The 12,691-nt window shown below is 42.8% G+C and overlaps 1 pseudogene; it reads left to right on the top strand.

Moving 5' to 3' along the window:
* Positions 1 to 5,064: 5,064 nt before the first annotated feature.
* Positions 5,065 to 7,408, top strand: LOC129499826 (glutathione S-transferase kappa 1-like; annotated as a pseudogene).
* Positions 7,409 to 12,691: the final 5,283 nt, after the last annotated feature.

The following is a 12,691-nucleotide window of genomic DNA, read 5'->3' as shown; positions in this document are numbered from 1 at the left end:
ACTGTCCAGAATATATAGAGTTCCTCAACTCAACAATAAAAAGACAAATAATTAGTAGTTGTAAGTGAGTAGATATTTCTCTAAAGAAGACATACAAATGGCCAATAGTACATGAAAAGATGCTCAACATCATTAGTTATTAGGTAAATGCAAATCAAAATCACAAGATACCCCTTCACACCCATTAGGGTGGTTGACATAAAATATACAGACATCAAATATAACACAAAATATACAGACAGCAAGGATGTAGAGAAATTAAAACCCTTGTGCATTGCTGGTGAGAAAATAAAAATGATGCAACCACTGTGGAAAAACAGTGCGGCAGGTTCTTGAAATGTTAAACATAGAGATAGTGCTCTGACCTACCAATGCCACTAATAAATCTATGTCCAAGATAATTGAAAGTGTATATGCCCACAAAAGCTTGTATTTGAGTGTTGATAGGAGTAATAGCATAACAGCCCCAAAGGGGAAACAACCCAAATATCTATCAACTGATAGATAAACACAATATGGAATATTATTCAGCCATGAAAAGGAATGAAGTACCGATTCAGGCTAAAACATGGATGTACCTTATGAGAACTATACCAGATGGAAGGAGCCCATCACCATGACCAATTGGTGTATGATTCCACTTACATGAAATGCCCAAAAGAGGCGAATCCATAGCAACAGGAAGTAGGTGAGTGGTTGCCAGGAGCTGGGGACAGAGGAACAGAGAATGAATCCCCACTGGTGTGGCATTTCCCTTGGGGGTGATGCATGTTCTGGAAGTAGATGGCAGTGATAGTCATACAACCTTGTGAGTATCCAAATGCCACTGCATTGTACACTTTTAAAGGATGCCTTATGGGGTGCCTGGGTGGCTCAGTAGGTTAACTGTCCAACTCTTGGTTTTGACTCAAATCATAACCCCAAGTTTGTAAGATCAAGCCCCACATCAGCCTCCATGCTCAGTGCAGAGTCTGCTTGGGATTCAGTCTCTCCTTCTGCCCCTCCTCTCTCTCTCTCTCTCAAATAAATAAATAAATAAATAAATAAATAAATAAATAAATAAAATCTTTAAAAAATAAAAACTAAAAATAAAGGATGCATCTTATGGTATGTAAGTCTATATTATACTTCAATCAAATATTTTAAAATAAATGTATATTTATATAAACATAATTCTTGGGTTCTTTTTTTAACCTAAGAATAAGTCATTTTTTTAAAAGGATTTTATTTATTCATTAAAGAGAGAGAGAACGAGTTTGTGCACAAGCAGGGGGAGGTGCAAAAGGAGAGAGAATCCTCCAACAGGCTCCTCACTGAGCAGGGAGCCTGATGTGGGGCTCGATCCCAGGACCCTGACATCATGCCCTGAGCCAAAGGCAGATGTGTGACCCGCTGAACCCCCCGGGCCCCTCTAAGAGTATATCATTTGTTTTCAGTGCCATGTGACCCAGTCTTCTAGGGAAATGGAGAGGGAAAAACCTCTAAGCCCAAGTACAGGATGAAACGATCACACGATCAAGTCCATGATTTTATGTAGAACCATATGAAGGCATATCTTTTTGCTTTAGCTAAAAGTATAAATTAGAAGTCAAGTGTTTTATTTGTGAGCCAGAAAATCAATTATAAAACAATGAAAAGTTTAAAAGACTCAAGTAGTTAGCATCTTTTTTAGTCAAAATTGCATGTTATATAATCTTTCAACGGCTGTATAAAAAGAGCCCTGAATCACATAGCGTTCTCACACGTCTCCAAAGTTCTGCATAAATGGAATGATTCTGCATGCCCTGGCAAACTATTAAGCACATTTATTTCCATTTATTTGTCACCATCTTTGCATCTGTATTTAAATACCCCCAAGTGACTGCTCCTCTGGGAAAGGGGAGGCGCAGTCCCTGCTGAGACCGCACATCTGGTGACTTCATTTCCTGGGTTATAGAAAATCCCCGCCTGGACAGACTGCCTGCAGGAAGGGTTTGCCACATGACAGATAAACAATAAAAATGCGGGCATAAAAAATAAACATTTTGACTAGTTTGCAAAACAAAACAACTGCTTGCAGAATTGACCTTAATTTGCTAACGCCTTCTGAATATTAGCCAGAGTTTCCAGGCCACCGTCTACACTGCATGTGAGGCTTTTCAGCCGGCACTCTGCCTTCATTTCATACCAAATGAAGAGTGAGGACAAGGCAAATAAAACTTCAAACAAAACTCTTCCAAGATCTTGTGAGCAATGTGTAACTAGGTAACGTAGCATATATGAGGATGAATCTTCTTATCGAGACAAGCGATCTTTCCAGGCTAAACATTCTATTTCGGGTAAACATTAGTGAATATCGTACCTTGCACAGGGTGTGCACAAGCAGCTAGAAATGAACCCCTTTCTCATGGTGCCAGTCACCCCAACTTGTCAATGATGGAGACTGCTTTCTCGTACACACATGTGTTCCCTTCCACTTCTCACGGAGCTGCCCGTGGAGACAGCGGTGGCCGAGGGGCCAGGGACTGTAGTGAGTAAGGTGGATGGACAGCAGGTGCACCTGGGAACCAAGGAAGATTCATTGTTGTTTACCTACTGATATTTTACTGACTCTGTCCTTAAAAATATGTTGCCATTTCAGAGGAGATGTTTTAGAAAAAAACAAACTCAATTTTTCAAAACCAGACATGGAAAGGTTTCAACAAATTACTCTTTTGTTTAAATTAATTGCTACAGAATACAACACAGGCTGTATCTAAAGTCTGTAGATTTTTTTGCACAAGGAATCATGATCACAGTAATATCGTCCCATCTAAAGTGTTTGATTTTTTTTTTTTTATTTTTGCAAGCAGATTTTTAACACTAGGATATATTAAAACCAGTGTGGTTTTTCTAAATTGGTTTGTAATATCTCTCATTTTTCGAGTGCATATGAGGAAAGTACTAATATTCCTTTTTTTCCAGGTGGGAAAACTGAGATTCAAAATGATGGGTGAAAAGCCCAAAGGCAATAGCTAAGTATCAGAGCAGGGATTCAGACCCCAGGTCTCCCTGTGGCAGAGCCAAATGTTTAAGCCCTCTGTGACACTGCTCTGGCCACAAGCAAACCTTGCATTCCTCCTGGGTTTTCTCCTGCTGAACGGAATTTTATGTTATGTTAAAGGCAACGGTGCTCACTCCACCACTTACTAGCCAAAGGATCTTGGGCATCATGTGTAAAATGGGCAACAATAATGTGGAAATGATTATTTCTACCTTATGATTGTTGTCAAGATTAAATGAATTACCACAAGTGCCTTGCTCAGAACAGCACCTGGACCATCGGAAGCTTTCATTAAGAGATATTATTATGTACAAGAGGTTTTCTATGCCTACAGCTTATGGTCAGACTAAGTAGAATGCACAAATATTGAAATATTTGTGTCGTGCAGTGTAGTGTGAATAACACAAAGCCACATAAGTATGGCCGGGGGCTGCTGTTTAAAACCTTGTTATCTGGCTAGACAGAGCAGAAACATATGAGATGACAAGTGACATAAAATATTTAAACAAATCTCCCCAATAAAAGAAATATCATGGTGGGATTGTCGGGAAAGAACATTATGGCGATGCCTTTAAGGAGAGCAGAGATTTAGGTGAGCTGATGGCAGGCAGTGCCAGGGAGGGGGATTGCAGAGGTCTGGGGGGTGCCTTCAGGCCCTCCTCCAGGAACCAAGGAAACCTTCCAGCAGCTAATGAGCACTGACTGCGTTGTACAAGCCCTAATCACATATGGGTCAGTGAGTCACCAGATTTTGGACCAAGCCTTGCGTTAGTCTGTGGCCAATTTTTGGCATAAACAATTTCCTTTTTTCTCGTTCCCAGACTTTAAAAGGTTTTGTCGTTGCTGGATTAGGTTTCTTTCTTCTTTTTCTTTGGTTTTCCTTCCTTCCTCCTTCTTACTCTCTTTCATGGTGTGTGTGTGTGTGTGTGTGTGTGTGTGTGTGTGTGTGTGTGTATTTGGTGAGTCCACATGCCTGACACGCTAGCCATTGGAGTGAGGGACACCTGCTATTTGGGTGGAGAGGGACAGACCCTGTCCCAGAACTGGCTGAGAAAACTGAATATATGCCACGCAGAAAAGGAGTGCTAAGTATTTGAGAACAACTATGTGTGAGTGACAAAGTTTTCCCAGTCTAAAGCGACACAAGAAAAAAAAGATACAGTGAGATTTTTATAGAGTTATCCTTACTGACTTGCATGTTGGTCACATATTCGTGTTCTAATTCACTGAATTTGTAATGACCCGTAGTATGAGGCGATTGTAAAATATATTTACAGAACAGGTCTACACAACTGGAAATTGGTTTCTCGTGTCTCCTCTACCACCACCATCTTTTCTTTAAATGTTTCTGAAATCCAAAGATCTGGGGACCACTGATAGTAGGTTGCAATGAATCTTTAAAAAAAGTATTGCTTAGAAAGGCCAGGCTGTGGATTTTCATGAGGAGCAACTGTGCAAATGGTCATTCACTGGGTACACGGGGACTTCTTATCACAGAAGGCAGTTCTAGCCACATGACAGGATGTATTTTGAATTTTTTTAATTTTTATTTTGTTTAAAGATTTTATTTATTCATGAGAGACACAGAAAGAGAGAGGCAGAGACACAGGCAGAGGGAGAAGCAGGCTCCCTGCAGGGATCTCCATGCAGGACTCAATCCCAGGACCCTGGGATCACAACCTGAGCCAAAGGCAGACACTCAACCAATGAGCCACCCAGGTGCCTCCGGGATGTATTGTTTAAATAATTATATTATAATTCACATCTCACTTTTCTTTGAAAAGTATTTCTTTAACTCCTTTACTAATTTTAGCAGATATAATAAATATGCATTTACTTTATACTGCACATTAATTCTTTGCATCAAAACACCAAGCTTTTTATATCTATACTAACTGAGCCTGCTTTCTAAATCTGCTACTTTTAAGCATCTTGTTGTGACCTGGTGTCTTAACCTCATGTCGATCATTTGAAATATAAAGAAAAAGCCAGGCTTGTATATCTGACGAAATTCAGGGGAAAATGAGACACATGCTTACAAAATGACGATGGACCCCGCAGAGATATTGCAGGTGACCAGAGGACAGAACAGGAAAAATGAATGGAACAGGGAATTCTGTGACACACCCGAGCACAGATGTACTTCCCTCTGTCCCGAGGCCCACACCTGACTTAACTTGATGCGTGCAGATTTCTGTAGCGTTCACATTCTCTCACTGTCGCAAGAAAGGTAATTTCATCTCATATTCCCTTCCTGTCTCTAGTTGACTTGACCAGCTTGCAGTAAACTCTCTGAGAGGCAGAGCAGAATGGGGCTTCGGAGCCAACCAGGGCCATGCGGACCCCACACCCACAACCGAGATCACTTCTCTGACACTTGCCAGCCATGGGACTGGGGACAAGTCCCTACATTTCTGTGAACTCCATGTCCTCACTTTAAAAGGATCCCCATAATGTCTGTATTGAAGGATTTGATAAAATGAGAGCAATGTGAGGGCACAACAAGCATTAGCCCTAATGTCTCCACTCCAGGAGGCAGAACAAGTAGGATCCCTCTATTTTATTCTCTTGGATGCATGCAGTAAAATGCTTAGCACATATACTTCACTCAGTCCTTCATTCAACAATGTTCACTGAAAACCCTTGACCTGGTGTGATGGGAGAAGCATGAGGAGGAGCTCAGCAAACCTGGTCCAGGCCACTGAACAGCCGTGGGGCGCAGGAAACTGGATCCACTTGCCCAGGCCTTGACCTCTTCATCTTTAAAGTGGGGTTGTTGGATGAATAATTGTTTGAAGTACGAAGGGAGGGATGCAGGAAGGGAGGGATGCAGGAAGGAAGGAACAAAAGGAAGAAGATAGAGGTGGAAGGAAGGAAATAACGCCAAGGTTGAAATAAATGCTTTTGGTGAACTGTGAGTCTTGATAAGACAAAAGCCACATGTTTTCTAATCCAGAATGTGACAACAGAGGAGAACCGTGTGCTTCTAAGTTACGTGTCATCATTCAAAATAAAGGAAAGAAAAGTCAGAACACATTTTTCTAAAGGGAGCAGTCGTGATGGTGCAAACCAATACCCTTTGGAAATCCAGTGGCCGCGTCCAGCACGGGAGCAAACCCACGGATGCAGCTGACCGTGCTCCCGACGGGCCTGAGCTGGGAGATGCAGCTGGCACTTTGCAAATGCTCACAAAATGTCAATGACGGCGATGGTATTAGTAATTATAATATCAGTTACTTCGAGTATCATTAGCATCACTACACTGGCTGGGATGCACCAGTGCTGTCATTCCGCTGGTGAATGCGTACACAGGGCGTTGTAGACTGCCGCTTTATACGTAATAAGATGCCGCTTGGGAATAAAGTCTGATGGGAGAATAATATTTATAGGAAGCTTAGAACTTCATGGGAGAGAAGTGGATTAAAAATGACTACCCATAAAGCAGAGAAATGAGTTAAAATCCTATAGAGTAAGGAGCAAGTCTGGTAGAGAAATCTGAAACAGAAGGATGGTGGGAACATCTCGGGGGAGATGCTATGATGGTGCATGTTGTTTCTCTAATGTTGGGATTGACGGGGCAACCAAATCCATGTTCAGGAAAAATCAGCATGGAAGTGGGTTTTAAGTAACCCCCAGTACGTGAAGGTGCATGATATCATTTTCAGTGGCTGCACCAAGTGGCCCGGGGAGCAGGTGGGAGACTGGCCTTCAGATCACCGTGTTCTTGGCTGTGAGACTGTGGAGGAAGAATCAGATCACCGTGAGACGCTAGGCCCGGGAAAGGCATTGTGCATTGCACACCAGGGGCCTCCTACCGTGTGCCGTGTCCCCTACTCCTGGCAGGGTTCCGGGTCACAGAAGACAGAAACGCGCCACCAGCTCTGCTTCCATGCAGAGCCCTGGGACGGCATGTCCAGGCCCCGTTCAGTTCCCCCAAAGACTTCTTCTCTGTGATCCTTGAAAAAGGAAGTTTATGGGTATGGGCCATGCCATTCCTCATCACTCTAACCCTGGAGCACCCAGAGGTGCTGGACAAAGTGTCCAGGGAACTATGGATGCATGTCTGGTCATGGGATGAAGACATCTTGGAGCCCCGGAGCATCCTGGCTGCTATAGAGAAGGCTGGCATGTCTACAGAACAAGCCCAGACTCTTCTGGAAAAGATCTCAACACCAAAGGTGGAGAACAAGATCAAGGAGACCACTGCAGCAGCCAGCAAATATGGGGCCTTTGAGTTGCCCGTCGCCGTGGCCCATCTGTTTGGCCAACCCACATGCTGGCTGGCTCTGAGCGGATGGGATTGCTGTCCCCACCTGCCCCCCCACCCCCCCGCTGGTAGGGAAGCAGACGGGCCCTGTGCCTCCAGCCATAAATGCCAGATTCTAAGGGTGGCCAGGGGAAGCATATCTATTGGAGAAAGAAAGCAGACCATCTGCTTACTCTTCTTCCACTGTGCGACACAAGGACTCTGGGTTCCCTGACTGGCAGAGGCTCCTCTGTGGCCCTGGGGGGTGCGGGGAGGGGGCTGCACGGTGCACCACCTGCCTTTAGTCTCATGGCTGCTCTTACTTCCACACGTCGCAGTTGCCTTTTGAGAACCCCAAACTCTGCTTTCCCTCAGAAGAGACCTAATGCCATTAGGCATTAAACACACACACACACACACACACACACACACACAATTAAACTCCAATTCGAGAAAGCTTTGCAACTGAGCTCTCTAGCTGGGTTACCTGTATGTGCAAAGAGAAGAATATGGAATAATTTAGGAGATATCTTGCTCTTTAAGAGGAAAACATTTCTGCAAACAAACCACAGGAGACTCTCAACCATAGGAACCAAACTGAGGGTTGCTGGAGGGGAAGAGGATGGGGAGATGGGGTGACGGGGAGGGGGGGGGGACTGAGGGATGCGCATCGAGGAGGGCACGTGATATAGTGAGCACTGGGTGTTATATAAGACTGATGAGTCACTAAATTCTACCCCTGAAACTAATAATACACTATATGTGAGCTAAATTAAATTTAAATTAAAAAAAAAGTTTTTTAAAAAGAAAAGAAGTATTTCTGGAAAAGAATCATGGAATTAAATTGCATAGGCTTTATTTAAGAATCCGAATCACTTTACATGCCAAATTATAAAACTAATATTAGCCTTGGCTCAACACATTTTTACCAATATACACAATTGAGCACAAAATAATTTTACGTGAGAAGTAGAAAAGCAACAAAAACAATGGTACTTCCCAGACATGGTTTAGAGCTCACTTTTCAGCCCATGTCAAGAATAGTTTAAGAAAAATGAAAAAGCTGAGAACAGAAAAATAATTAAACCCGGCACATAGGCCCAGGGACCTGTGGGATCTGGGCACCTCCACAAACTGCTCTGGATCTAATTTTCCACATTTTCAGTGAGGAGATTGGACAAACTCACCTTGAGGGAAAATCTTCTCAGACATGACTGTTTCGTGATTTGTCCAGTGGGTAAAAAGTACTGCCAGCTGGAAACTGTCTTCAGAGACCCATGAATGAGGCTATGGGTTGTGCCATGCTCACCCTTAATATTCTTTTCTTCATGTGGGGAGTGGCTTGGTGCCTTTGGGGCCACATTGCCACAGAGTGGAAGCCACCTAACTGAGATCTTAGTGAAGCATGCTTTCACTCTTTGAGAGACAAGTAAAGCACCATGTCCTGGCCCCCAGCAAGTGATGGTCTGGCCCTGAAGACCAGGCAGGCCCTCAACTGCACTGATCCCACCTCATGCCAAGTGAGAATCAACCGAGAGATTTAGGATGTCTCCGCACTTCCGTGCCTTGTGTGGCATTTGTCATGTGTCACGAAGCTCACCTCTGTCAGAAAGCAACCTAGGAAATATGAATACCACCTGAGTATGTTAAAGATTTGTTTATTTGAAAGAGAGAGAGAGGGGTGGGGAGGGGCAGAGGGAGAGAGAGAGTCTCAAGCAGACTCCACACCGAGTGTGAAGCCCGACACTGGGCTCGATCCCAGGACCCTGAGATCATGACCTGAGCTGAAACCAAGAGCTGCACCCTCAACTGGCTGAGCTATCTCACCCCTCATCTTCTTTTTAAAATCCATTTTGGACATGTCCCAGAGGAGTTTCACCTGGACAGAACCACCCTAATAACAAGGTCTCACAACTGCTTTGGGATTCTGCTGTGGGTGTCACACAGGATTGCTTCTGGCCGTGAGAGGAGGGCCCTGGGCTCCCAGTGCCCCTTACCATAGCCAGCAGCTGGCACACTGGGCATCAGATCACGCCACCTCCTCAGATGTCTGCATTCACAGTAATTTAAGCCTATCTGATTTCTTTTCATTTTTCTATAAGTAAACGAATGTTTTCCAAGACTTTAAGATGTGGTAATGAGAAGTAGAATACGACTTCAAGGCAACAAATATCATGCCTTGCCAGAATGAGCAATCGAAGTGCAGACTTTGAACAATCCAAATTGTGCAACAATGTTGAAAAGAGAACCTTACTAATTACGTGGGCTTTTTTTTTCATTGAAAAAATCAAGTCAGAAAAACATAATAATCTAACTTTAAGTGTTTAACGTCAAGAAGCATCTGTTGTAGCCTTCCAGTTATTGTTACTAATTGTGATTTGGGCGAAGAATGAATACTCATCAAAGAAACAACACATATGATAGTTCAATTTCCTGCCATGTTTTAGAGATTTTTGTCTCTGGAGAGCTACCAATGAACCAGAAAATTATCAGAAACCAAAATGAGCATATCCTTTTTTCAGAAAAAAAAATTAATCTTATAAAGTTGCTACTTCTTTCTAAATTATTTTATAAATCAGTATTCCAATAAATAGGTGAAAATTATTTTTAATGAGATAAGGTGATTCTAAAGGTCACATGGCAAAACAAATACATTGAACATTGCTCTACCAGGGACCCCTGGGTGGTGCAGTGGGTTAAGGGCCTGACTTCAGCTCAGGTCATGATCCCGGGGTCCTGGGATTGAGTCCTGAGCCGAGCTCCCTGTTCAGTGGGGGAACCTGCTTCTCTCTCTGCCTCTGCCTGGTGCTCCACCTTCTTATGCTCTCTCTTTGCCAAATAAATAAATAAAATCTTTAAAAAAAAGAAAATTGCCCTACCAGGTATTAAAACACATTACAAACCTCAGTAATTAAAACAATGATAAAGGTATATGATACACTTCAGTCAATGCAAGAGAATAGAAAGTCCAGAAATAGGGCCCAAACACACGAGAGAATTTTTCATCCCCTGAAATGACTATTTAAAAATGGTGTTGGAAAACATTGCTGTCATCTAGAAAACGTTGTACATGGATCAATATTTTATCTTGTACCCCAGTATAAATTCCAAATGAAAAAAGATTTAAATTTTTCCAAAATAAAGTCATAAAAATACTAGAAGAAATGTCAGGATCTTCTTATAAACCCAGCGAAGTAATGGCTTAACCATATTTCAAAATTCAGAAACCATAAAAGATAAGATTGATTCATTTAACTTTGTTTGAAGAGAAAACTTCTGCAACATGCCATAAACAAAGTAAAATGGCAAGGGGGAAAAATGGAAAAGAAATTTGCAGCTCCCACAAATCAACCAGAAAAATGGATTAATATCTTAATAGAAGAAGGGAGGTGGGCACACAGGATGTAAACATTGAATTCAGAGGGAAGGAAATAATAGTGACCCCTCAACATCTGAGTGATACCCAGGCTCCCCACTGAGATACCATTTTTCAAGTAAGAATTAAAAACAACAAGACTTTAAGGAAACAGGCACAGCCATACATTGCCAATGAAGAGCAGTCTGGAAACATCCATCAAAGGCAGAGAAATCTACATTTTGAATAGCTTTAAACAACCTGTGCTTGTGCCCATTCACTGTGGCACCGTCCCCAGATGCAAAGCCTAGAAACAACCTAAATGCCCACCAGCGTGGAAATGCCGAGATAAAGTTTGCTCTATCCATGCACCTACCTCTTCGTGTTGTTATAAAAAAAGAATGAGGTCTATGTTCTGAGTTGGAAGGGTCTCCAAGAGAGGTTATGAAAAGGATAAGAGTGCACAAATTTGGGTTGTAATAGAGGGAAACACGTGTTCATATTTGCTTAGATCTGCATGCCTATCTGGAAGGATCCAGAAGGAAAACAGTAACTGCTCAGCTCTTTGGGGGTGATGGACAGTAATGGTGAGCAGATGGGAGGTGAGCTGTTCATATATGACTGTAGTTTCTTTCTTCTTTCTTTCTTTCTTTCTTTCTTTCTTTCTTTCTTTCTTTCTTTCTTTTCTTTTCTTTCTTTTCTTTCTTTTTTTAACAATGTGAGTGCATAACTTTCTCAAAAACTAAGCAAACAGCTTAAAAGTCAGAAACCCGCTGGAGCAAAGTGTTTCTGGATGCTTCCATCTTCCCAAAAGAACTTCCCCAGTCTTTTTGATACTGCAAGTTAAAAATAATTTTCCTGGCATTTCTAGCATTACCTTATTGTCAGAGAGTATTTTCAGGTTTTCCCCCAGAGATGGTTCATCTGGCATTGGGGTTCCACCCAGGGCTTGGATTTCCTAGGATGCCGGGTTCAAGGTTGTCCCTGGAACATGCCCTGGGACAGGAACACTGACACTGGGGGAAGTCAGTCCCCAGAGTGCCCAGGGTGAGAGGCAGAAAGAGGACTGTTGGCCCATAGGCTCCAGCATCTCTGGGCACGTGCTTCTGCTTCTGCCCTGCCCTTGTGAAGTGCTGAAGGAATGGGACATCTAAGGGGGGTGCTCTGGAGACCCCCAGTCTCCGTCCGGAAGCTCAGGGCCTCTACGCTGCCTCTTCCAGATGTGCAGAGGTGTGGCACTTGCCTCTCTGTTGCATTCGCTCTCCTGTTTCCCTTCGCCCCACTGTTCCCAAGCCCAACTCACTGTTTCTCAGCCATTCTTCCAAATTATTAGGTAATTGGAAGCTTGTTTGATAGTGAAGACTAGACACCCTGCTTTTTGTGCTGTAGTTTAAGGAACAGAGTGTCTTTGAGAGAGGGTAGAATGACATTGATGGAGAGAAGTCCTCCGAGAAAGCCTTGTCTAAACACACAGAGTGAGTCCCTGAGATGCCCAGCTACGTGATCATTTTAAAGACCTTCTTTCCCCCGGGGTAACTGTTTATTTTACAAATCTTACAAGTCAGCTTCATTAAGCACTCTAAAGGTGATAACTTGTAATTACTATTTTACAGTATGAGAGCCAGGACCCTATTAGCCTCAAATAAAGATTGCTACCCAGAGATTTCATTAAAAGTACACCTTTTCATGCGCAAACACAGAATGACTCAGGGCTTGGTCCTTCGGGTCACAGGGCCACATGGGGGCTGCTGCGCTCAGCTTCATCTGGCTTTCTGTGAATGGAGGGCATGAGGACTTCTTAAGAGAAGCTTCATAGAAAAGGAAAAATATTTATAGGCATTTATTTCTGGGCTGCCCTTTCACAGTCCGAGTGGAGAGGGGAGGGGACAGGATGACTATGTCTTTTTTCTTACGTTGTTTCACATCTGAAGTAGAGGAAGAGCATTTCTAAGACATGGATCAGGTCTTTTTCTTCTACTGCTCCTTGATCATGGGTTCACATTAAAACCAACAAACACCACACAAAATAATTTTTAAGATTTTATTAATTTATTCATGAGAGACACAG

This window comes from Nyctereutes procyonoides, unplaced genomic scaffold (genome assembly GCF_905146905.1).
Source record: "Nyctereutes procyonoides isolate TBG_1078 unplaced genomic scaffold, NYPRO_anot_genome, whole genome shotgun sequence".
NCBI lineage: Eukaryota > Metazoa > Chordata > Mammalia > Carnivora > Canidae > Nyctereutes > Nyctereutes procyonoides.
This window is presented reverse-complemented; position numbering and strand designations above follow the sequence as displayed.